Source organism: Euprymna scolopes, chromosome 19, assembly GCF_053919585.1.
Source record: "Euprymna scolopes isolate OS-2025 chromosome 19, ASM5391958v1, whole genome shotgun sequence".
NCBI lineage: Eukaryota > Metazoa > Mollusca > Cephalopoda > Sepiida > Sepiolidae > Euprymna > Euprymna scolopes.
Genome location: NC_136500.1, coordinates 147,255,030 through 147,277,697, shown reverse-complemented (window position 1 = coordinate 147,277,697; position 22,668 = coordinate 147,255,030). Strand labels below are relative to the sequence as shown.

The following is a 22,668-nucleotide window of genomic DNA, read 5'->3' as shown; positions in this document are numbered from 1 at the left end:
TTATGTCCACAATACTTATTCTAATTTTAATCAAAATGTATTAAATTTTATAATTCCAGAAAATGCCTCGGATTTAAGGCTTAAGGGGTCTTAAGAAGAATTGGTGTCTCATGACTGTGAATACAAATTCAATGCGAATTTTATGGATTTGGGGTTTTAACGGATCTATATATAAAACGTGTTTCTCGCATAAAAAGAAATAAACCCCCCTCCTTTACTTTGCCTCTCTCTCTTTTCTCTCTCTCTCTTTTCTCTCTCTTTTCTCTCTCTCTCTCTCTCCTTCCTCTCTTTTCTGTCTCCCTCTTTTCTCTCTCTTTCTTTGTCTCTATTTCTTTCTCTCTCTCTCTCGTATTTCCCTTTGTTTCTCTCTATTTCTCTCTCTGTGTTTCTCCCTCTCTTTGTTCCCCCCTCTCTTTCTTTCTCTCTCTCTCTCTCACTCTCTCTCTCTCTCTCTCTCTCTCTCTCTCTCTCTCTTCAGCTTTATTGCTCTGTTACTGTTTCTACTTTCTCTTTCTCTCGCCTCATCGTTCGTTTCTATATTGTGAAAGTTATCTCGGAAAATGATAATTTTCAGGTTTCACCTAAGACTTCAAACGATTCATAAGGATGAGGCAGCGGAGTTAGATGACGTTCTTACCCCCCCCCCACTCTACATCCCCGCATGCGTGCGCACCAGGTGCCTTTCTCTGAATCTTGACTTAGTAAAAACTAATTAGAATTGCCTCGGAAAAATGGTTCTTTTTTGCACTGTTCTCTGCCAACACACACACACACACACATCGAAGAAGGATTTCATTTTGTTTTGTTTTTTTGTTTTTTTTTACAACTGACTAACAACATCGCTTTTTAAGTTCGTGGTACATCTTTTTCTTTTACATAGGCATAACCACTTATCAAGGCCCAGAGACCACTCGAGAATAAGGGTGAAGAGTGTACAGTAGTCAATTGGACAATATAGTAATCATTAGTAATGAAAATTCGGTAAATTTGTTAACTATATTTTATTTAGTCTGTTTGTCTGTTTGACCGTTCCATTTTTCTCGAGAATTATTGAAGCGATCGAACTGAAATTTTGTATGAACTTTTGTTATGCCAAGGTGCAGCGAAGTATCCATTCGATGTACGAATAGGGATTAATAGCGATTAGTATCGATTAGTCGCCACGACATTACAATTACTCTCACGTTTTCTCGAAAACTACTGGGTCAATTTGACTGAAAATTTGGATGGACCTTTGTTATGATAAGGTGCAGCGAACTAACTACTATGGTATCCGTTTGGTGCAATTAATTATTAGTATTTAATGCAAAAATGAGTATAAACATAACCATATTCCACCATCGATTTGACATGGAAAGGAGGTGACGGTGATCAAATGGTTACCAACATAGACTGGCGGTCTGGGTGTTCCATGTTCGAATCCATTTCGTTCCACAAAAGTCACTTTCACTTAAGATGTTGGCAACCTTCATGTGGTTCTTCCCGGTAAGTACACAATGGCATAATGGAAGAATTCTGGCAATGGCAAATTAAGGGTCGTTCCACACTCCCCAAAGCCCGCAAGGTGGGGCCTCACCATCGGGTATAGTTAAAGGTCATATCCAGGAGCCCAAATATTTGGATTTATAAATAATAGCTAGATGTCCGGTGTTGCCCGGTCGTACAATACGCTTAGACATGATATTTTAATTCATGCAAATTGCGTGTATATTATAATAGAATCAATCGTCTATTGATTATTATATATTTCGAGGAATAATTTGCCCCATGGACTAATTCGCTAAAAAAAAAAAAATTGATGATCACCTCGGTCATCAAATTCTGTCTGTGTTTGTTTACAACATAAGATCAGCTGATATTTGATATCTTAAAAATAGTCTTTCTTCTCTTATAGATAAAAAGAAGAATTTTTGACAGAGGGAATATTCTAAGTTACACCGGCTAAGGTTACAGCGGTGTAACGTAAAATATTCCGCTCTAAAAATTATTTTTATCTATAAGAGAAGAAAGACAATTTTTAAGATGTTTTTTTTTTCGATTTTTGATACTTATTGAATAAATTTCTGTATAAAACCTATCTGAGAACACTGCCAGATATATAATTTGCAAAAGATAGGCTCAGCCGTTTCGGAATGTTGGAAAAATTCTTAAGATTTTTAGGGCAATTTGCATAAGTGACTTTATGTAAATTACCCACTATAATTTGAAGAGAGGCTATTTATAAATACTAAAAAAAAGAAATAAAAAAAGAACCACCGATGAGAGAAGTAGAGTTTAAAAAAAAAGAATTTGCTATAAGGACGGGAAGAACTAAAAAAGGAATTTACTGAAAGAAAGAGAGTAGCCCCAAAAGAAATGAAAGGAATGAAAACACCTCTCCTCACCTTTGCTACCTAATTTTCTTCTACAAAAAAAGTACATTCTCAAGAACAACCATTTTGGAAACTACCAAACTTCAAACTGACATATATATACGTATATATATATATATATATATATAAATATATATATATATATAGTATATATATTTTTTACATAGGCATCACCACTTATCAAGGCCAAGATGCCACTCAAGGATAAGGGTTAATGAGTGTACAGTAGAAATTGGTCAATATAGTAATCATTAGTAATGAAAATTCGGTAAATTTGATAACTTATATGGAACGGCTCATCAAGAACTTATTTACGTTAGACTTGAAGACAACCATATCGTAGCCAGTCGGAAAGCAGGAAAACGGAAGACAATTCCACGGGTGTGCACTTCTAAGAAAGAAGCTTTGTTCATGGAATCTACGTTTAGGTTTAGGCACATATAAAGAGTGGGGGGAATTATTGATAGTGTTTTCAGCTAGACGAGTATTTCTTGTGAAAGTTTGGCGAGAGGAGACCATAGATTGAAGCTCAGTCGAACACTTTCCATGAAAATAACGATACATCAAAGACAAACTCGCAACATCTCTTCTGTGAGATAGAGGTTGCAGGGAAGAGAAAAGGACATCTCCTACAAGGCTACGAAGTCTATTTTGAATTCTATCAAGGCAGGACAAGTCCTTTCTAGCAGCTCCTGCCCAGATGTGGCAAAAGTATTCCATCCTTGGACGTACCTGGTTTGTAATTATAATTTGTTTTTGAATGCAATAACTTGTTGCTTTTTAATTGTCTTCGTCCAAAAAACGGAATGTTGTTCTGCTACAAAAGATTGTTCTTTTCTATAAAAAAACATATTAGAAATGACTAACTCTAGAAAATGTCTAACACCTATAAGCAACGACCTCACCCACAAAGTGACTTTTATATTATAGTTAAGACGATGAACGGGCTATAACTCCCCCCCCCTATTTTTAGCGGTTTAAAAGTCTAGATTTTCATATATTATTGTAGCAACTGCTTTAACTATTTATTACCTGATTAACATCTATGGGTGGATCACCGAATACCGTTTTCTACGACATCCGTAAAGATTTTATTTTACCTGTGCATTATATAATATACAACATAAACACGTTGGTACACCGCTTCCTGTAAAAATCATCGTAATTAAGCAACGTTGAACTTGGTCAGTACTAAAATGGGGTACTAATTGAGAGTACTAAGTGCTGTATGCGCTCTTCGCTTATGTTGGTATGAATTCTTCTTCTTCTTACCACTGTTTGGGGTTATACATCCTTTGCTTCACAATTACACGTGTACACCTGTCTTGTTAGGAGTTAACCTTTTCTTTTTATTGGACCATCTGTAAATAATTAAGCATCCAATGTAGCAGAAAATCCTGGGAACATCAACCTGAAATAACAGTTGGAAATGACTTATATACCATACATTACGACCATGTAATCCCTACAGTCACCTACATTAAAATGCTGATGTCAAACCTGACATAGTTATATGGAATAAGTCAGAGAGAGTTGCAACCTTGGTTGAAGTGAGTGTTCCTAATGATGGAGGTCTGAACAGAGCTGAAAGAGAGAAACAGACCAAATATCAAGGTCTCATGTATGATATGAAAAGAAACTGGAATCTTAAAGGGATATCAATCATACTAGTTATCATAGGTGCCACAGAGCTTATGAAGAAGAACCTGAAGTCCTACCTAACTAATATTCCTGGTGAACCAAGTGCAAAAGAGATCCAAACAATTACACTTAAGGGAACAACGAGAATACTAAAAAGAGCTCTCGGTTGGTTTAAATAAAAAGCAGGCCAATGTTGGCAGCTGGTTTGGTTGCCCCATACTCAGTGTTACAATCTTCAAAAGAAGAAAATAAAAAAAAAAAGGTAGAGAGTGTAAGCCACCTGACACCCAGTTGTAAAGTCCTGCTGGGGGGGGGGGCTATTATACAATGCGACAAAATGGAGTATGAAAATATCTCCACAGGAAAATCTGTAAAAACCAGAATATCCATTGTATTAGCAAATCCTGGGAACATGTTTACCGGCAAGAACAGTTGGAAATAAGTCATACACCATCCACTATGACTACGAAATTGCTACAGCTACATACCTAGAAAATGAGGCTATTAAACCTGGCATAGTGATATGGGACAATAAGGAAAAAAGTAGCAACCCTAGTTGAAGTAAGCGTCCCTACTGATGCTGCCCTTAACAGAGCAGAGAGGGGCGATATTACAAAATACCAAGGACTTATGTACGACATGAAAAGAAACTTGAATCTTAGAAGGTATCAATCATACCAGTCATTATAGGAGCAACCGAGATAATGAAAAAGAATTTCAAAAAGGATCTGCTGAATATATCCAGTGAACCAAGTGAAAAAGAAATACAAACAATTGCGCTTAAAGGGGCGCTTAGACTCTTAAAAAAAAGATCTCTCGGTTGGAGTAACTAAACTAATAAGAGAATGTTTGGCATCCGGTAGAATGCCCCATCCCCAGGAAAATCAAATTGATAAGAAAATGAAAACAAACGGTTATCCATTGTCTCCCGAGACTGATTAGAGGTAATGATAGACGAAACTTTGATAAAAACTACGAATACATGACGATTCAATCGGAAAGTAATGATAAAAAAATTTGATCCTAAACTCCTCAAATTTTCTAACTTGTTCCTTCACTAATGGCTACAGTTTGAAGTCATATCTAAGAGAAAACTCCATTTTTAATTGTTTAAATAATTTCTATAGAAATGCAGACGCATTTCAACCACTAATAGCCATGACTCATAACACCCTTATTGGGAACTCTTCCTTAAAACTCCTTGGCTTGGCATCCACAGAAACAAGAATTGGAACAAAACACATTTTTTTTTTTACTCACGTTAACCCCCAACAAGACATACCGCTACTTGAACGTAAGGGGCTACTATTTTGGACCATGCCTGGGAAAAATTAACAAGATGTTGGTTTACAGTACATTTAAACTTCTGCATATCAGTACAGCCAGAGAAGCAGGTAGCAGGAAGGGAATTCCAAAGTCTAACTGTTCGAAGGAAGACACTAATAGAGTACATTAGGCATATTGCAACGGACGCTACAAATGAGGTGGTTTTTATTACCATGCTGGAACATTAGTCACCCGCAGATTATCCTGCACCTCTAAAAAGCCACCATTCGCCAATGCATGGAGTGTTGTAGCCACTGTTGCATCAACCACTAGTCTCTTCCTCTTAGTCGAATTTAAAAAAGTCTCTAACCTAATTTCGCGCTATCAACCAAGCACCATCCCCTGCCGCATCGCCGCAATGTTGCATTACTGTATCTGTTTTTATAAGTATTTTAATACCCTGATGAACTCGTTGCACTTGTTATACTTAACGTAAATTATTCCCAACAAACACGTTTATAATAATAATAATAATAATAATAATAATAATAATAATAATAATAATAATAATAATAATAATAATAATAATTCTGATTTCGTTTATCAACGTCTCCCTAGAAAACGATTGGATTCATTTTCAGAGGATTTCCCTCAATCCCGGCTCCAAACCAGGAGCTTCAAAGATCAAGGGTTTTCATAAGGATGTTGGTGGTACCTACAATAGCAGAAGTCTGAAGGCTGCCTAAAACCTGGGGGGATTCGTAGTTTACTCAAATTCCAGTATAAACGAATGGCCACTACCAGCGAGTAATCAATGGTAAGCGGCTGTTGCGATGATGCAAATGCTATCGAAGGGGGTGGACAGAGCTGGACGTCTGGGGAGACTGGTTGTCACTCAGCTTCCAGACAATACCACAAGTTTCCAATCATATCGTTTGTTGACTTGTGGTGAAAGCTCCATGTGAGCCAATAATAATAATAATAATAATAATAATAATAATAATAATAATAATAATCCAATCCCTTCACTTTAAAGGTCTCTAGATGCCGAAAAGCCTTCTACTCAAATAGTGTTTTCCCCCTGACTGCTAGACTTTGGAATCCCCTCCCTGCTTTCCTGACTTTTTTTAACATGCAGAAATTTAAATGTAACGTGAACAAACATCTCGCTGTATAATTGCCTTCAGTTCCCTGATAGACACGACTCTAAATAGTTCATATAAACAAAACATATTACGATTTGAAAATAACAAGCTTACGACGTTCAAATGGCCAAATGCCTTGTTTGGGGTGAAAAAGAGTTTCAAAATCGCCATTTACTCACTACTCCCAGCTTCTCTGACTGTACTAACATACAAAAGTTTAAATGTAATGTAAACAAACATCTCACTCATCGCTTTACATAGTCCCAAGTAAACGTGGTCCCAAATAGTAGCCCCTAACGTCAATGTGCCATAATTTAGGAGTACCTATTTACTATGCCTCCCCACGGGACAGAGTTAGACACCAGGGTCGTTTTTTAACGTGGTGAAAAGGTACAAAAATAAAAATTGTCTCAGTTGTGAAGGATTTCTCCTCCACCGAAAGAGAACAAGAAATAGAAGTGCAGCATCTGAAGAACAGATACTACACTTTGATCTTGTCCCGAAGGCCAAGAAAAGAACGAAAGTGAACATCAAAAACTGTAGGGTTTTCTTTCAAGTTTTTTTCTTTTTTTTTTTTTTTAAAGCGATGCAAAACTTCATTGGCGGCCTAGGGCGTCCAACATGCGGGAGTAATATAGCAAAATAAGGGGAAACTGGAATGGCGTCTACTTTTGCGTTTTGTCCCAAATATTTCTCGACGAAACTTAAAACTTTACCCGTAACCCGACCAAACTCCGATACACACACATACACACGCACACGAACATGCGCGTGCGCGCGCAAGTCTTTATATGTCAGCTCCCCTTTTCTGTATTTCTTTCTTTTTTTTTTCTCAATTCAGCTTCAATGCCCACTTGAAATTTTAGTTTATATTTGGTATCTAACTAAACGAACCAAGAAATCTCCAGGAGAAGCGGTAGACTTCCACCCCCATCGCAACCGAACGATTCTCTTCGCATCCTACACGCAACCAACTCCATCTTTTTTCCTTTTTTTTAGGCTTCTTTTCTTGCTCAGGCGCCCCCCACCTTTCTTTCTCTGATTCTGGACCCTTACTTCTTTATTCTTTGTTTTTTAGAACCAGAAATGGAATGGGACCTGGTTATGTACCGGGGTGGGTTTTATGGAGAAGGAGGCGGTGGTGAATTGGAAGACGGCTTGGGTGAACTGAGAATTCAAAATACTCTTTTTAAAGCCCCAACTTTCCCCGTCCACAAACTCCCCTATCTCTTCTTTCTCTTTCTCTCTACCCCTCTCTCTTTGGTTCTTACTCTCTTTGCCCCCCTAAGAAGTATGTGCCTCTCACGTACGCATACGTGTTCATTCACAGCCACGCACGCATGCGCACACAAACCCTTGTAAACGTGTGCACATTGCCTTCTTGAAACAACATGGCTGGCAAAGACGAAGGGCGATGTCGACACGGCTGTAAGGGATTTTACCCATTTGCACACGGCACTCTTAGAAATAATAAAGCTACGGGTGCGCACATGGCTTACTAGATGAGGGCGGCTGGAATCAAAGAAAATTTCGAATAAAATGGCAAAAGAAAATCTTCATTGTACGTCTTCGAACCTGATTATCGGACACGCGCGCGCGTGCGCGCACGCACACACACTCACTCACTCGTTCACTCACAAAAACTGCCAACTATCAACGCGATGGTTGTAGGTTCAATCCCCGTCTTGGGAAAGGTGCTAGTCTAGCAGCACTGATAAATTGTGATACAACGAAACAGTACCGTATGTGAATGCCTATATGTATATATATATATATATATATATATATATATATATATATTGCTGTTTTATCTGCTTAGTTGCACATGTTTCGTTACAGAAATAATTACCGAATCGTATCAACGATCCGACAATTTCATCAAACGTTACAGAAATAATTATCATGATCATAATTAGATCATATTAGATCATAATAATTATTTCTGTAAAGTTTGATGCAATTATCGGATCATTAATACGATATGGTAATCGAAATACGAGTAACTAAGCAGATAAAATGGTAATAAATATATGTATATATATATATATATATATATATATATATATATATATATACATATATTTGCTCTGCAGTAGTATTGAACACTCTCTTCAGGTTTTTACTAATTACCAGTTTTGCTATATATATATATATATATATATATATATATATATATATATATATATATATATATATATATATATGAGTTCATCATTTGTTTTGACAGTACTCGGTTAATACAGGATGGCCCACTTTAATTTAGTCCGATCTATCAAATCTTTCTCTAATAATTTTTTTTTCAGACTAGCATGATTGCCCGGTGTTGCCTGAGTGTCTGGAGGTGTGTGTTGAGCAAAAAAAAAAAAGTAGTAAGGAAGGCTCGAACCCGTACCGCAAAGGAGAAAAAGAACGGGGAAAAACCTGACGCTTGTGCGGTTACGACCACCGCCAAACCTGAAGTGACTTACGTTTAACTTAAAGCTAGACAATCGAAAGGAGAGAATGACTTTCAAAAATATCGGCGAAAAAAGCAACCTCCCCCTGTAAATCGGGCCTAATTAAAGGTGATGATATTAATGTTTTTAGCCATTTTTTCGGTATTTGTCGTATGAAAGGTCGAACTTTAAAACGATAGTGATTTTGGTAAAATCCGTCGCCTCTGTCGAATGTTTAAGGCAAACATGCAAGCATACATACATACATACATACATACATACATACATACATACACACATACATACATACATTTATATATTAGTAACTAAAAAATTTCGACCCAAACCGATGAAAAAGCTTGCCCTATCTCTGAATACCCTTTATGTAAATTTTCAAATGTTTAGACCAGAAATTCTCTGAGTAATTTGGCAGAGGTCAATCTTTTTTTAAATTTGACCCCTATTATGACCCCTTAACATTTATTGTTTTGTGCTCAAATCGAGTTATTAAGTTAGATCTATGTCCAAGGAACGTATTTCTAAAATTTCAAGTGTTTAGGCCAAAAATTGTCGGAGGAGTTTGGTAGAGTTCTCAAAAGTCAAATCCTTGAACTTTGACCCCTTAACAGCGAAATTTCTGGCCTAAAACGGATCACATAGAGTTTCCCAAATCTTAGTACCCTGTATATCAAATTTCGAGCCTGTAGACATAAAATTGACAAAGCTATTGTGTAGGGAAATGTACACACACAGACAGACAGACACACACACACACACAGATACACAGACACGTTCATTTTATAGATATATAGATAGATAGATTAAGTGACCCACTTAAAAGTAGCCCTAGCTTTCAAATCTTTCTCTTAGTTACAAACTAACACCACAAGACAAAATGCAATTTTTTTTTTCGTGTCAGTGATCTGTGAGACGTGTGGCGCCACACGTCTCACAGATCACTGACACGAGTTCGTGGCATGTTTACGAAAGAGAGAACAATAAGCAAAGTTTGACGGCCACCATGTTCCCCGAACTTGTCATCATGTGATTTCTATCTTTTGGGGACTTTAAAACAAAAAGTTTATGCAAATAATCCTCGCAATCTAAACCAACTAGAGGAAAACATTACCAACGCTATAACCAGAGAAGATCTACAGGGTAGTGTCCGCAAACGTTGTTAAACGTGCCCAGAAATGCATAGATGTCAAACGGGGAGCAAGTCAAACATCTTTTGTAACACTACAGGTAATTTAAACAATAAAAGAATGTTACTCCTCCCTACTACATTTTCTGCACTACTTTTGAAAAGGCCACCATATATATATATATATATATATATATATATATATATATATATATATATATATATATATATATATATACAGGATGACCCAAAAAAAACAAAAGCTAAATGGAGGCCATCTAGAACATATGCTGTAGAACGGAGAAAAAATGGCAAAAGACATTTGTGTTTTGATGTGATGTTTTGAATATAATAAACTAGTTATGACCAAAGTTTCATTTCATTCGGACAAAACACTAAGAAACGGGACCTAATTAGAGTTGGGCCCGTTTTTTGGTCACCCTGTATATATATATATATATATATATATATATATATATATATATATATATATATATATATATATACCAATCGTAACGAATTAAAAAATCTTTAACAAAAATAAAGTTTTTTTTTATAATGAAAATATTTTTTATATATTAAATTTGGAAAAAAAATCCAAGCTCAATGAATGCTTTTTTATTGGGTTCCAGAGCATACGTAGTGTAGTGTAATATCTGTAAATCCTTATATATTTTGCATATTCATCTTAGTTTATTTTTAATTTTTAATCATTTTATATACGTGGTGTGCAGGACACTATATATACAAATGTAGGCAAACTTTAACATTTTTTATTGGTTTGAAAATAGAGGGTTTTTTTTACGAATTGTCATAAACGTTTGATCATAGAATAGTATTAAATCTTGCAAATTTTTTATGTAATTTTGTCCCATGGAGCCAAAGATATAAGCGTTTGCATTTTTAATTCGGCTTCAAGTATAGACATTTGGGGGGGGGCAATTTAATAAGTTCCAATCTCAGCGACTATTGATCAGAATAAAACAAATGAAGGCTCGTTGGAAAGTTAATGACTTGCTGTTATTTTAGATCATTTGTAACCATGGTAGCAAGCTTTAATCTCCCTTCCATCTCGCCCGGAGGTTTGGGCGTAATATATATATATATATATATATATATATATATATATATGATTTTCAGAATGTGAGAGATTGTATATAATAAATTCCACAACCAAACAACGTCGCAGCCCACAAGAGCCATGACAGTCAACGAACCGGAAGTCTAAAACTCGAGTTTCGCCCTCATTTGGGCTCATCAGTTAGACACATCCGAACTCACGATTCGAAACCCGAGCCTCTTGCATGTGAGGCAAGCACTCTACCAACTGAGCGACTTTGCTCAGTTGGTAGAGTGCTTGCTTCGCATGCAAGAGGCTCGGGTTTGTTTAAACTACTGGCAGGGAGGGAAGGGATTTTCCTGAGCGAAAATTACGCTTAAATATGATGTTTCAGTTCGTCCAGATTTCGTTGGTTGCTTGTTTTTGTTTTACGGCATATCAACTCTTTTCAGGTTATTTAATACCGATTTGAAGAACAATTTTTTGATAGAATATATTTGTTTTTACAAGTCGGTTTCTATTTAAGCCATAGTTGGGACCCTAACAGATACTACCACTCCGGATCAGAGTGGACCTGGGAGCAATGGCCATTAAAGGGTGGCTCCACACTCCCTAAAGCCCTCAAGCTGGGGCCTCACCATCGGATATAGTTTGTCATATTCAGGACCCCAGATTTCGTCTATATCTATATATAGTTGTGATTTCAAAAGTTAAAAAAAGTATTTGAGTGCTATCACCTAGAATCGAAACCGAAAACAAGACTGTAGCATTTAAAGCAGTTAACACGCATATGAACTGATTAAAAGTAAAAATTAACTAAGATAAATATATAAAGTGCATTTCAATTTTGACACGTTTTTGACCCCTTAAAAACTATTTTAACCGGCAAAAGACCCATAAAAGAACGGTTCGTAAAAAATCCAATCACTTGAGGCCCCTAGCGCCGCTCTGCGATTTTTAGTTTCAGAGGAGATAGAGTTTGAAAATATGGAGACGAACAGACAGACATATAGCCGTTTATATACAAGGTTTAACAAAATAAATACTTAGAAGACAATTTAATGTACAAATCAATTGTGTATAAACGCAAATGTATACTTTAAATATAAAATGATTCAATGTTTTCATGTCATAAAACCTGGTATCAACGAATGATCACCTCTTTTTTCGGAACCTGTGTGTCAACGTGATTAATATATAATCAGAATTATAGCTTTGGTTAAAAAGACACAATTGTCAGCAAAATATGTTTACAAAAATAATTTAATCCTCAAATCAATCGTATATATAAAAAAACACACACACATTTAAACGATTTAAGCATAAAATGATTCAACGACGGTTTTTTATGTTGTAAAACCTGACAGCCAATTATCAACGAATGATCACCTCTTTCACGGAACTTTTACCCTCGGCACCAAAATCAGCAGAATCTATCTTATTTCTGAAATTGCTATTTTCTTGTTGATTACTGAAGGGTTCTAATCCTGTGTAGTTATAAGGGATCTACCATACCAGGCTTTGCTTTCCTTCTTTGAGAAAGCGTTAATTAATTGATAATCGCCTGATGCACCCTTACCGGAGAATACCGTCGAAGCTTTCCAGGCACTTTTTTCGCTGACCTTTCAATTACAATCCCCGACCCTTGTGTCACATTTCTCACCATTGGCAGAGAAATAAATACCCTAACCCGTCTCTTTCATAATACGTTCGCTTGAACGCTTGTAGAAAGAGTACACACATTAATCATTCTTAACAAGACTATCTTCAATTGACTTTGATTCTTGAAATTATTTTGAGCCAATCTACTTAAAGAACCGGATGTATTGTTGAATGAGTGGACGATTCAAGTCGGTGTCTTGAAATGCTCTCCAACGCTCAGGTTAGAATCAATGAGACGTGAAAACGAACAGGCTGACTCACGTGATGCTTTTACTGCGAGGGATTTCGAACCTCCTTAAGATACACAACGTTTTTTGCTAATGTTTTATTCGTAGCAAATGTAAGTGTTAAAAGGAATGGCTCATTGGCTTTGCGTATCTTTTATGCCGAAGCAGTTGAAAACATGACGCATCCCGACCCATCCGAAATTGAAAATTATAAAACGTAAAAAAAAAAGCATATAAGTCAAGATATAGTATTAGGGATCGGATGGCTGGGGACTGATGCGATTAGACGGCTAATGTTGGACAACGTCTGGGGTTTCTCTTTTTATGTTATGTGACGGTATCACACACACACACACACACACACCACACCACACCACACCACACCACACCACACACATACGCACACACACACATACGCACACAGAGCGTAACTGATTTACTTCAGGTAGAAGGTGAAACGATAAACTTGTCGCTCTAGAAAATACGACATGATTCCATTTCCGTTTGACGAAAATCAGTTCTTCTTTTTTTGGTGCTACTAGTGCTACATCTACTAGTTGTCCAGTTGTGTATAAAGCCCAAGAACGATAGGAGCCTTTTGTCATGTCTGAAAGTAATACAATGTTCAACGAGCGAGTTCCCGCCGTTTCATAAAACTATATTTGTTCTAAAACATGTTTTCATATTTGGCAAAGTGTTAGAAAACACGTATTCTCTTCTACAATATAATGGGCATCGTTTTTTGCGCATATAATTGTTTCTCGTTTTTCAGAACCGTCAAATGGATTGTCAAGTAGATAAAAAATCACATTTTCGAAATCTTCTTTTTGTCTTTAATCGAGGCCAAAATTGAAGGAAGTGACCAAGGATATTTGTGCCGTATATGGAGAAAACGCTATAGCTGAGTGAAGTGTTTGAGATTGGTTTATCAGATTCAAACACGATAATTTTGACCTCAATCACGCTCCTCATTTCGGAAGACCAATTAAGGTAGACGAAGACCAACTCAGGGTTCTTTTGAAGGAAGATGGCCATCAGACATGTTGAGAATTGGTTGATAAGATGAAGAGTGATTTTTCGACAATTTCACGCCATCATCAGTCGATGGGATTCACACAAAAACTTAGAGCTTGGTTTCCACACGAACTTACTTTTGCTGTTAATTTTTTTTTATTTTCTTAAAAAAAAAAGAACCTAGAATTTTGCAACAACCTAATAATGGGTTCCACACGAACTTAGTTTTGCTGGTAAAATTCGTTGATTTTCTTAAAAAAAAAAAACGGCGGAAACGTATACAGCAACCTAATAGTTAACTTGATCGTTACTTACTGGCGGAAGGTCCTAATTTATAACAATACACTCTTTCCTATTTCCCCATTTTATCCCCTTTTTCTCTTTCCCATTTCTCCTATTTCAACAGGTTTTTTTTTTTAAATATTATTTACTTCTCTCCTTTCCAGTCTTTTATTCGCGTTTTCTTTATGTGATTACCTTTTCGTGATGACGTCATTTATTTTTCTTCTCACTTCGGACAAAGTATGTACGGTTACAAGCAAACACGTTCGAAAGTAAACAACGTCCACAAAGTTTATTCCACAGAAAACGCCATGAAAGAATTTTTTGATAGATTGCGTCATCAATTCGTAACGCCATGCTCAATAATCGCGTATCAACATATGACGTCATATTATAGTTACGTAATCTACTGTACACAGTTATACTTGTCTCTGTTTTAAATGGATAACGTCACAAAACAATAGACTCCGCCCTAATCCGGTCTGATGCAACTGAGTATATTTCTGTTTGCCGCCAGGTTATCCTGGCATGTACTAACGTGGCCCTCGTCAAAATCCATACTAGTTAGCTTAATCGCTACTTATTGGCATAGGGTTCTAATATATAATAAAAGATAAATTTGCACTTGGAAATGTTTTATCCGTGTGACAGTGAACGGGTGTTAGAATATCTATTAGTCATTCCCGTGACGTCATTAGAAACCAGATTAGTGCACGAGGAGTCACAAAAATATTTAATTTCATTCTTACTGTTATTCGTTAAAAAAAAATTAGTTCAACGAGATGAAAAAACAACTCGTCAGATATATCTTTTTCTATTATATTGTATCAGTTGACAGGTAGATATAAAAGGAAAGTAGGAGAGCCGAGTAGAGAGTTAGAGAAAGAAGTGGGGGTAGAGAGAAGGATGTTAAGATTGTGCTGATAGCGTAAGAGTTTGTTTTCAAAACAATAGTGTCTCAATTTCTCCTTCAAGTGCTTGTCCGTCTAGTTATACTGAACAGGTGTGATGCAGCGAAATTGCTTGTATGTGAACGACTATATTTGAGAGTGGCTTGGTCGAAAAACGCTAGCCTTCTAAGCCAAGGGCAGCTTTGTTGAATAGGTTCGAACCCCCCGACCAGCAATAATTATCACTTCTTGCACAAATAAATACATAAACATGAAATACTAGTGTATGTAGGTTTAAAATTATTAACATTTATTTGAAAATATTATACAAACACACATATACACACACATACACACACATACACACACACACACACATATATATATATATATATACGTTTTATCTTTTATTACCGTTTTTTTTCTGTTCAGTTACATTTTTGTTTCAGCTACGCGACTGTTTTTTGGCCGTTATGTAGCCTCCTCAGACTTTACAGAAATGTTCGTTTATGGTGGAATAAAGGAATGAATGATGTCAGGTGTCATTCATTCCTTCATTCCACCATAAACGAACCTTTCTGTAAAGTCTGAGGAGGCTACATAACGGCCAAAAAACGGTCGCGTAGCTGAAACAAAAATGTAACTGAACAGAAAAAAAAAACCGTAATAAAAAAATAAAATGCATATTTGCTCTGCAACAGTATTGAGCACTTTCTTCAGGTTTTTATTAATTACCATTTCTACTCTCTCTCTCTCTCTCTCTCTCTCTATATATATATATATATATATATATATATATATATATAGAGAGAGAGAGAGAGAGAGAGATAAGAACAAGTAGTTAATAAAACATGTTAAAAAACACTTTGAAAAAGAGTTAAAAACATATTTAATTTTAATGAGAAAACACTATCCATTTATTTAGTGTTTCCATTTTTAAAATGAAATATGTTTTTAACTCTTTTTATTAACTACTTGTTCTTATTATAAGCTCTATCTCCTATTGGGTTTTATCGAGCTTTTACATCTGGTTGAGATTACTTTATGAATATTAATTCTTTAATATTTATAATTTACTTTAGTTTTGCCATCTTGGATCATTTTGGTAAACTTAACTGTAATTCTTATTTTATATATATATATATATATATATATATATATATATATATATAGTGTAACTTCTTCTCCAGTCCCTATATCCGGGTTACACTGATATTCGGGGTTCTTATGTGTGTACATTAATACGGGCTTTAATTTGGGACCAGGGAAAATTTGTCTTATATCAGTTTTCTTATATTCGGGTCTTTTATATCCGCGTAATAACTTATTTATGTTGACTTATGCGTTCGACAAACGTTCACACTGTTATCGGACATCTAATCTCATCCAGCTTCAATTTTTCAATTTCCAACTCTTGAGCAAGTGCCAGGACTTATCTCCCCCACCATTACATGGAAGAAAGAATATTTTGCCATTCAATTCTAATGTTTATTAAAATCAATTTCCGGGTCTTTTAAACCTTTAGATCTGAAATTCTTATATATGTTATGAAATAAAGCAACCAACTGTTACAGTCCTAAAAATGTACGAGTGGCGTGCAATAAGTAATGCCTCTAACCAACTTCCAGTTGTCTGATCTAGCTGAAATTTTACATGTGCAATGAGTTATATCTCTACGGGTCATGTGGCAAATTGCAGCTCTGAACTAATTGTGGTTTCTGTTTTACAGGGGTTTGTTATGAGTCAGGTGTGAAATGAAGCCTGTTGAATGTCGAGCAGTGATCCGGTTTTTGTATTTGAAAGGACGCACACCACAGGAGACTTTTGATGAAATGAAAGAAACTTATGGTGATAATGCCCCATCATATGACCTTGTAAAACGCTGGCATCGTGAATTCAAACACCGCTCCCCTTCTACCATTGATGAGGCATCTGTCCGTCAAGTTGAGGCTGTCATTTTGGAAAATCGGCGCATTACTATTCGCCAAATAGCCCAATATATCAAGATTAGTACAGGGTCTATGGAAACTATCATTACTGACCATTTGCATATGCATAAGGTGTCTGCCAGATGGATTCCCAGGTTCCTCACATCATTCCAGAAGCGAGAACGCATCGAGTGCTCGAGGATGAATTTGGAGATGTACCAAGAAGATGAGTCAAAGTTTTTCAAACGACTGATTACACAGGATGAAACCTGGGTCCATCACTATAATCCAGAGACCAAAGCCCAGTACATGGAGTGGAAGCACTTGCACTCACCACCTCCAAAGAAGGCAAGGGTGCAGCTCTTCGCTAGCAAGGTCATGCTCACAGTCTTCTGAGACCAGGACGGAGTAGTGATGACAGATTTTTCTGGCTAATAGTACTACAATTACAGGATCCTATTATGCTTAACTTTTGAGGAAATTAAGGGGAGCTATCAAAATCAATAGGCGGGGCAATTTCAGCAAAGGTACCCTTCACCTGCAGGACAACGCTCCGGTCCACAACTCGCATGTCACCAGATCAGAAGCACGGGCGTGTGATTATGAAATGTCCCCATCCTCCCTACTCTCATGACCTTGCACCCTCTGACTTTCACCTCTTCCCAGCCATGAAGTTGTTTTTGAAAGGAAAGCGTTTCCCAGATGATGCAGCCTTGATTTCTGAAGTCACCTCGTGGTTGGAGGACCAACCTGGTGTGTTCTACAAAAACGGTCTCCAGAGCTGCATAGAACGATGGGAGAAATGCCTAACTCTGAGTGGTTTCTATATAGAGAAAGACTATGCCAAGTTTCGTTGCTCTACTGTTATGGGAAGTGGGTCAGGGGCATCACTTATTGCACACCCCTCGTATTCTGTTTGGCCTAAGTTTGAGCTAAGGTGCATCCGATGGAGAACAGATACGGATATCCGATATGTCTCGTGGCCAAACAGTAAAGAGACTGACTATATTGCAGCGCTTTCGTTCACTGAAGATGTCCGGAAATCTGAAGACGTGATTACATACTTCCAAAGCTGATGTGAAACGTGGGGCGGAGGGATCTAGTCATCCTGGGTTAATGTTGCCTCACGTTTTTTTTTTGTAGAGTGGGGGCATCACATCATCACATCAGACATCACAAAATTATCTCGAACTTGTCCTTTTAATGTCAATAGTTGAAGTGTCGTTTTAGTTTTATGTGATTCCTGGTTTATAACCCGTGACATTTTTAGCACAGCAATCCAGAGTAGCAGGTCACTTCTAGATCTTTTTGTATGCTATAATTGGTTACGGCTTTTGTTCTTTAATTGTGCTCCTGGTTGACGCACTAAACATATATGAGATCCGAAACACGATCGCCACGAAATTACAAAAGAGATATGTGAGGTAATTTTTCGCTCTTACATGCATAAAGCGTCTCTATTTATCGAATTAGTTGATAATATATATACTATATTTCAAGTCAAACACAAACACAACCCCCCTCTCTCTCTCTCTCTTTCTGTTTCACACACATACGCACATTCAACACACACACACACACTCTGTCTTTCACACACACACACACACACACACACACACACACACACACACACACACACACACACACACACACACATATGTGTGTGTTTTAATGCATCTTTATTCCTTTATAATCATATCACAGAATAGCTCTGAGAATATTATTATACATTTTTTCATTATTAATTTATCTATTTACTTGGGCAAGCGTAAACACAATTTCGTTAAAAGATATTCCAAAATGGCTGATCATCAGACACAAAATGCAACTGTAATACATATACGAAAATATACACAATTTCTTATTTTACAAATACAGGCAGTGAAGTCACCTCCTTTTAATTCACATTATCGATTAATTCTAAATTGTACAGGCATTTCGTATTTGTTATTTTAATTGTAATATAATTGCTATTTAAATTTTTGTTTTTATATTCATTACATAATTTAAATCAACATTTCATTCATTTAGTTTATTGATATATTTTTAATAAGTTAATATAAAAAACTATATAAACATATATTTAATTAAAAAACTATATAAACATATATTTAATTAATAAACTCTCAATTAGATTTAGTTTGGTATATTTCCTTATTATTCTCTACCGATTCCAGCATGGATTATTTTCTGTTTTCTTGTTATTTTTTCAAAATCATATTTGACTCCTTATCATGCTAATTAAGTACATAAATTTTATGATGAATCTATAGGCTTCTATATTCTCATATCTTAAACAAACCCTCTATCTTTTTTTTTTATTACATTTTCACCCCAAACAAGGTACATTGCCACTTTGGTGTAGGGGGCTACTATCGGGGGCAACAACTACTGGGGTACTATGTAGGGATTTGGGCAGCAAGATGTTGGTTCACGTTGCACTTGAACTTCTGCACGTCAGTACAGTTGGGGAAACAGTGACCTGGAATGGAATTCTAAAGTCTAGCGGTTCTGAGGAAGAAACTACTGGAGTAGAAAGATCTTTTACATCTAGGGATCTCTACAGTGTGGGAGTGAGATTTTGCAGCCTGTCGGGTCTGTCGAGGGTGTTCACGTAGGGGTGCAACGTTTCGTCGATGGGACAGAGTCTGAAGCTTAGATGCCAGTTTAGGGCCTATCAGATTTGCGACTCTCTTTTGAACCTTGTCAAGGAGCGAGAGACAAATAGCCGATGCACCAGCCCAAATATGACAGCAATACTCCATACATGGGCGAATGGTTGCCTTATAGAGGTACAGGATACTTTCGGGTTTAGTAGTTTTCTAGCCCGGTAGAGAGAGCCCACCTTCCTTGCAGCGGCCCTGGCAATGCCCTCGATGTAATTGTTCCAACTCATGTTTCTCTCTCTCGCTCTTTCTCCCTCCCTCCCTCTCTCTCTCTCTCTCTCTATATATATATATATATATATATATATATATATGTATATATATGTATATATATGTGTGTGCATATATATATATATATATATATATATATATATATGCTGAATGACAAATAAATCCTATATTATGGTTTAAAAGAATGAAATGTATATTCATTGGATAGATCAGACTCGATTACGATGTTGTTCTAAAGAGATTGCAACAGAATATGTATGCAGATATGTAGCCAATAATGCTTATATATATAAATAAACATACTATTGATAAATATTAACTTGTGTTAATACTGCTCGCACACATACACCCACCACACGACCACACATACTTATGCACAATTATATATAGCAATATTATATATATATATATATATATATATATATATGTTGTATATTGGTTTATATTTGAGGAGATGATATATTAAAACGTGTCATGTGTTATCTAGTGGATGTAAGATATTGTTCTGAATAATGTTGTATCAGACTTATCACACGGGATATTTTTACAGTTCATATGTAAGAAGAATAATATATGCTTCATACCTTTTTTTCTTGAAGAGTTCTTCTGTATCTTCCCGCTGCTCCGTGACGAACCATGCAACGATCAGAACCATCCAATTGAGACATCTGTTCTTACTTGTGAAACCATTAAAACAACTCTTTATATTTTTATAATATAAATTTATTACAGTTGTCTCAAATGGTTTTCACAGGATCTGCAGTTCGTCTACATTTCTATTCTTACAGCTCGCTCCCTAGCTGTCTGTCCATCCCAGTCTATACGTCTGTCCGCTCTGGTGGTCAATCCTCAACTCTCTCCAAAACTAATTACATCACGTGTTCTCTTACGTCACCTAACCAACCGTCTAAGACCAACCTAATCCACAACTAGTTATTTGTTTATTCAAAACCCCAAAATAATATTTACATCTAATTTCTATTTTCACATTCCTTTTACGATTCACACGTCAATCATTTCTTCCCCAATTTAATTGTTTATTCTTCTAATCATAATAACTGATCCAGCGACCATCCATCGCTGAAACCAATTAATAAGAATACAATAACAATAATAATAATAATCTGACCATTGACCCCGCTTGCCACAGTTAACAGATACTACGCTATGATCACAGCCTAAAGGGTCATAACATATATATATATATATATATATATATATATATATATATATATACATACATACATACATACATACAGATATTACAATTCTTTTTATTTAATTCATACATCAATAAAGTAGCAACTGGATTTTGTTTACATTTCTAATTGGGGAAGTTATATTTTCCATAGGAGAGTCATGTATTTAACAGCTGTCTTGTTTTTTGATTTCCGAAACACCTACATGATAAACAGCTGATGATCCCTGTTTTCTATTTAAAAAAAAATTCTATTTCTTTGCAGTTATATAGTTTAATCCTCTTTTGTAAATATGGAATTTGTAGCAGAATGTCGGCATATTAACAAAACCAAGACTTCAAAAAAGGTGTTGATAGCAACAAAAAGTGTATTTCATTGCAAGTTACAATTGTTTCAAGACCGGTTGGACAATTTCAAGCATTATGACGTTTGAAAATGTTCGCATAACCAACCTTTCTTCACACTTCTTGAATAAAAAACACTTTAACAATAGAACATTATTTAAAGAAATTTCCCTTAAAGGAAATGAAGTATGCGAAAACATTTATCATGTACGTATCTTTGTCAAGACCTTATTTAAATATAAATACATCACCTAATTTTCGTATCCTTATTTAAAAACCTGACATAAGAAGTTACTACAAAAACCCGTAGCCATTTAATTTCTTTTAATAATACTATTCGTTGAATTCCTAAATTAGATTTCTATATTTCTTTATTTCACATAATTAATTCAAAAAAAAATTTTTTAGAATTTTATTTTTATATTTATAATATGGGCAGAACAACCTAGCTAAAACGTTACGGTTATTTTTAGTTTCGTATTGGTGACTTCAATGTTTACAAAATATCGACAATGTTATTACTTAGATTTAAGACCAGTTTAGGTTAATATTTTATTAAAATAGGAAATAAAGACTGACATTACCTTATATTTATTTAATCCTCACATCATTCAGGGTTAGGTATATAAGTCTATCCATTCACGTGTAATCACCTTTTTCTTCACCATATTCCCTCTGCTTCAATTTTTTTGTTTTCAAGTAAGATCTTTGACTTACTTGTTGTTTCATAAAATACTTTTGCATGCAAAATCCGATCCCGCATTTTGCTAATTCCTACCCTCTGATGAGAAGGAAAGTATTTCTTCGAAACTCCGCGGATTAAGGACTATCCACTTATGTAGTGTGTCCTTTTCAGATTAAATATGTTTTTAACTCATTTCAAAGTGTTTTTTAACATGTTTTATTAACTGTTTGCTCGTAAGTCTACTTTCTGCTACACACAGGACACGTCTGCTATGTATATATATATATATATATATATATATATTGCTATTTCTTCTGATGAATTAAGAGCATAATATATTCATTGATTGATATAATAATTAAGTGATTGATTTTGCGCTACGAAACAGATAATGTCAAGAATTCTATAAATCAACTTAATTAAAGGAATAAATTATAAGACAATCAACATCATGAATTTTGGAATATAATTTTTTTT

The 22,668-nt window shown here is 35.7% G+C and overlaps 1 protein-coding gene across 1 annotated transcript in view; it reads left to right on the top strand.

Annotated features, from left to right (window-relative positions):
* Nucleotides 1-22,668, top strand: part of LOC145240040 (fibrillin-3-like) — a 671,777-nt gene that overhangs the window by 41,342 nt on the left and 607,767 nt on the right. The gene's annotated exons all lie outside the window — the stretch shown is intronic.